This window comes from Helianthus annuus, chromosome 16, assembly GCF_002127325.2.
Source record: "Helianthus annuus cultivar XRQ/B chromosome 16, HanXRQr2.0-SUNRISE, whole genome shotgun sequence".
NCBI classification, from domain to species: domain Eukaryota; kingdom Viridiplantae; phylum Streptophyta; class Magnoliopsida; order Asterales; family Asteraceae; genus Helianthus; species Helianthus annuus.
The window spans coordinates 6,165,065-6,170,943 of NC_035448.2; positions in this window are offsets into that span (position 1 = coordinate 6,165,065).

The window sequence follows — 5,879 nt, forward strand, 5'->3', positions numbered from 1 at the left end:
CGAAATTCCAATGGCTTCCTACGCTGGTCCGCGTAGGCTTTCAGACGGTCGCGTGCTGCCGCCATGCGTTGTTGTATCTGTGAAATCTTTTCTGTGGCGTCCACTACAATCTCTGGACCCGTGATTTGACTATCCCCCACCTCTGCCCAACAGAGAGGTGACTGGCATTTACGCCCGTACAATGCCTCGAATGGAGCGGCTTGAATGCTGGTGTGATAACTATTATTGTACGAGAACTCCACCAAAGGGAGGTGCTTTTCCCAGCCGTTGCCGAAATCGATAACATACGCTCGAAGCGTGTCTTCTAGAGTTTGAATAGTTCGCTCAGACTGCCCATCCGTCTGAGGGTGATATACTGTGCTCATGTCTAATTCTGAGCCGAAGGATTTGTGCATCGCTTGCCAAAGCTCTGTCGTGAATCGTGCATCGCGATCCGAAATAATAGAAATGGGCACCCCGTGCCTCGAAACAACTTCCTTGAGGTAGATATCTGCGAGAGTGGAGAACTTATCCGTTTCCTTAATAGCTAAGAAGTGTGCAGACTTGGTGAGTCGATCCACGATCACCCATATTGTGTCGTTCCCACGCTGAGATCTCGGTAGGCCTGTAACAAAGTCCATGGAAATTTCTTCCCATTTCCACTGTGGTATCGTAGACTGTTGAAGTAGGCCAGCTGGTTTCTGATATTTGACCCTGACTCTCGCACAGGTCAAGCATTTTCCAACGTACGTAGCAATGTGGGCCTTCATACTAGGCCACCAATATGCAGTGCTGATGTCGTGGTACATTTTATCCGACCCTGGATGTACCGAGTAACGAGACTTGTGTGCTTCGTCTATTACGAGTTCGCGTAAACCGCCATAGAAAGGGACCCAACTCCGGCCCGTGACATAGTAGGCGCCGTCCGCCTTTTGTTCCATTTGTTGTCGTGAGCCGCGTAAGGCTTCAGCCTTGACGTTTTCGGGCTTCAGGGCTTCTGTCTGAGCAGCTCGTATCTGAGCAGGAAGGCTAGACTGAATCGTAAGCTGTAGCGCTCGCACGCGCCGTGGTAAAGTGTCCTTTCGACTAAGGGCATCCGCCACAACATTGGCTTTGCCTGGATGATACTTGATAGCGCATTCGTAATCGTTAAGTAACTCGACCCATCGTCGTTGACGCATATTCAAATCCTTCTGCTTAAGGATATGCTCGAGACTCCTGTGATCGGTGTAAATCGTGCACCTGGTACCGTACAGGTAGTGTCGCCATATCTTAAGCGCGAAAACAACAGCTCCCAGCTCTAAATCGTGCGTCGTGTAGTTGCGCTCGTGAACCTTGAGTTGACGAGAGGCGTAAGCGATAACCTTGTCGCGCTGCATTAACACACATCCCAGTCCCCGAATGGATGCATCACAATAAACCACGAAGTCGTCTGTGCCCTCTGGCAATGAGAGGATAGGTGCACTGCAAAGTCTATCCTTTAGGTGCTGAAAAGCAGTCTCCTGGGGCTCTCCCCAGCGATAGGTAACACCCTTCTGTGTCAGTAGCGTAAGTGGTTGCGTGATCTTTGAAAAGTCCCTAATAAACCGTCTGTAGTAACCTGCCAGACCCAAGAATTGACGTATTTCTGTCGGTGTACGCGGTGCAGGCCAGTTTCTGATCGAATCTACCTTGGATGGATCGACATGTATCCCATCCTTGTTCACTACGTGGCCTAAGAAGTGGACTTCACGAAGCCAGAAGTCGCATTTTGAAAACTTTGCGTACAGTTGCTCCTTTCGAATAAGTTCCAAGATAAGACGTAAGTGTTGCTCGTGCTCCTCCTGACTCTTGGAGTAGATCAGAATGTCGTCGATAAAGACAATAACGAACTTGTCAAGATAAGGTTTGCGCACCCTGTTCGTAAAGTCCGTAAATACGGCAGGTGTGTTCAACAATATCAACCCATCCATCACATCAAACATAAAATATAGTAGTTAAAATAATTCATAAAACCCAAGACATTTGATGTTCAAACCAAACTTTGTTCGAATAGCGGAAACATAATAATGAAAAACCCAAAAAGAAGTTATAAGTTCAAATATCGTTCATTGCGTCTCCCTGACCAATCATGTACACGCTGCCCCGGCGTCATGGTTTCCATTGCTTCCCCCAACACTTTCCCGTTGTCATCCCTGTTTCCATGGTCGTGGTTTTGAGTCTGATCCTGGTTTAATTGAGGGCAATCGCGTTTAAAATGACCTTCAGCCCCACACTGGAAACATCCCCCGTTTCCACGCTGTGGCTGCTGCTGTGTGCTCTGTGGAGCTGGTAGTTGCAGTTGCTGGTTCTGTGAAGGTTGAGGCAGTCGTTGTTGTTCTTGGGTTACAGGACGTGAGTTTCGACAATCCTTTGCTTCATGACCAATCTTGAGACACCGCTGGCAACGACCCCTGTTGCACTGGCCACCGTGGTGTCTGTTACATTTGTTGCACCATGGGTGAATTCCTCGATATCTTTTCTGCCCATGACTACTAGAAAACTGCTGTTTGGGGCTCTGGTAGTCATCTATCTCTTGCTGCTGCGTCAGAGGTTGGACCAAAATTAATCCCGTGCTCAGGTTTTCATCCCACTTGCGTTTGTTATCTCTAGAAGCACATGCAGTATCAGTCTTAGCTCGTTTCGGTAGTTTGTTCTGTTCTACAGCCTGGTCTGTGAGACGATGAGCCAATCGAGTGGCTTGCTGGATAGTGCCAAGGTTAGCTGTGGTCATATGATTCTGAATTTCGGGCACCAGACCCTTGAGATACAGTTCGATGCGTTTGGTGGGAGGGTCTACCATAGTAGGACAAAATGTGGCTAATTCATTCGATCTCCTCGTATAAGCTTCAATTTCAGACCCCACCATCTGTAGGTTGAGGAACTCTACCTCTAGTTTGTGGATGTCTTCACGACTACAAAACTCTTCCTTAATCAGTTCCTTGAACTCGTTCCAGGGGGTGGCATTAGCAGCTGCCAGCCCTAACATCTGAACCTGTGCTTTCCACCAGGTAAATGCAGCACCTTCGAGTGCTCCAGCAGCAAACTTTACCCTACGTGACTCAGGGCAATCATGCACCTCGAAGTCAGTTTCGAGTCTCTCGAACCAATGGAGGAGGCCTTCAACCCCCTCAGTTCCGCTGAAGGTACAAAGCTGGCAATCCTTGAGATTTTTGAAGGTGTAAACAGGGGACTGAGCGTGTTGACCTCCCGCTTGTATGGCTGCAAGTGCCGCAGCAATTCGTTCGTTAATGAGAGCCGTCAACTGGGCTTGTGTCATGTTGATATATTCGGCCATGACCTTTATGGCAAATGTAACGTAAGTGAGAATGGTTCGCGAGTAGGGCGATGACAGAAAAGTGTAAGCACATAAGTATTCTCATGCAATGACAAGTTGTGAGCAAAGTAATGTAAGCATACTACGAGCAAAGTTCTATGCAATTCTAGCATGTAGGCAATAAACATAAACCTTATTACCTAGGATGTCGAGTCTTGCACGTGGAGCGAAGCGTCGTTGTGGATCGTTGAGAGCACTGTTCTGGTTATAGTCTGGTTTTAATAAAAACGTTTTCCCATATTAAAACCAAGTTCTCTATAACCAATGGCTCTGATACCAATCTGTCACACCCCCAAAATCCACCTGCGGAGTATCACCGCTTGGGAGCGTGACTGACCAGGATCAAGCCACCAATCATATTGAACATGCATTTAATATTAAATAAAGTAAATGAAAACCATCCATTCAATACAAAAGGTGTTCAAACATTAAATCGTTTCAAAAGTGTTGCGGAAGCATAGTAAATAAACCAGTATCAATAGTTTTAAGTATCACAATAGTAAAGCGGAAGAGCCACGATCCTTGTCCACAACGACCCGCATCTCCAGTGCAAGCTCCAAGTACCTAGCGATCTGCAAGGCATGCAACAGAATGATCAACAAACTAGTTGAGCGAGTTCACATAAAGAGAATGCGTAATAGTAAGTTCATTTGTAATAGGTGGCTCTACTGGGCCGTTTGTATATTTTACTGTGGTGGGTTCCACGTTTTCCTGTGGTGGTGTTCCACGTTTTCCTGTGGTGGGGTTCCACGTTTTCCTGTGGTGGTGTTCCACGTTTTCCTGTGGTGGTGTTCCACGTTTTCCTGTGGTGGTGTTCCACGTTTTCCTGTGGTGGTGTTCCACGTTTTCCTGTTAGTTCGCGACCATAGTCTTTACCGACCAGGGTGTGTGCGAAGGCAATTTATCAGTTCGTTCGCGACCATAGTCTTTACCGACCAGGGTGGGTGCGAAGGCAGTTGAGTAGTTCGTAAGCATCAACAGTTTAATCGTTCGTTACAGTATCAAAGTATGCACAATTAATCATCCAACCCATTCCCACCCTGGGAACCCATGCCTTGGCTGTGTGAACTCACCTTGGTTTGCTCGGTATGCTAAGTTATGCGCTCACTAGTAATTAATCACGTCCTACTGTACGCACGTATAACAAATCAGTTCATGTTCACAATGATTCGCATGCAATATAATGTTCACGTAACAGTCAGTTTGTACATCGGCGCAACACGTACCATTTCCTAGTTACTCATCAGCTAGTGCACACAATTACAAATGTAAACATTCATCATCAAGCATGGCATGTCAAATAGTTCATGTATACATTCCATCCTTCGAAGGATGTTTATAATTGCTACTATCCTTCGATCCACTGTTAACTTTCGACACATCAGTGATCTTTCAACACTTACAAGTTTTCACAGTTATCTTTCGGACTAGTTGGTATGTTTCGTACCATCAGTCATCTTTCGACCTAAGGTATCTTTCGGTCAACTTAATTATGTTTCGGTCATATCTATCCTTCGGTCAATGCTATGTTTCGACTACAAGCATCTTTCGATCAATCAACAGTTACGTTTTCACAATCAGTTACGTTTTCACAGGAACAGCAACCCTAATCATCTGTACAGCCGTCATCATCATTACCAAAACATCAGAATCATTTAGCACATCTAATCATAACGCAATCATCCAGAAATCATTGTCTAGCATGAACCTAGTTTAAACGTATCACGAAACCGGTTAACGCACATTAACACATCATCAAACCCTATGTGAAATCTATATCGATATTCAATCGTATTCAAAATCATAATATTCAGGCATGTATCAGTTCAGGTTACATCAACAATCAAGAACACACTACACGTGAACACATACGCATATAAACGAACGATCGAATCAAATAGATTTTACTAACCGAAATGAGGGTTTGGTCGCAAGGGTCTCCTGTGGTTACTAGCTTGCCGTCACAGTTTGGAGAGCTCTAGGGTTGGGAATATGATAGAAAATGACAGCCGATACATGCTGATACGTATTTATACGTATTACAGAAATGGGCCAAGCCCATCTGAAAGACTGGGCCGAAGGATCTGGGTTCCAGTCGAAGGATATGGTCTTGGTTCGAAGGATATGTTTCGAGATCCTTCGAACCGGCAGTTGATCCTTCGAATCGAAGGATATCTTTCGGGGTCCTTCGATTGGCATAACATGTTTCGATCTAAACTAAGTGTTTTAATCATATTCTAATAATAACTTTAATACCACAGCAAGTAATCACATATGTGCAACACGACAATTCATTTCATCAAAACACAACGTGTACAATTACAAGTCCATAATCCAAACAACTAAACAGTCAAAGTCAACGCGCATTTAATGCGAAAGTGAAAGTCAGAAACTCGAGTTGTCACATGAAACAAAATTCATATTTGAAGATCCGGGAACAGCTTCTAAAGGAGTTACGTATGAACGAATCGCTTTGGAGGCAGGTTTTCGATCCGGAAAATGTAGGACATTATGATGCGCTGGTTAAACGGATCGATTTCAAGGG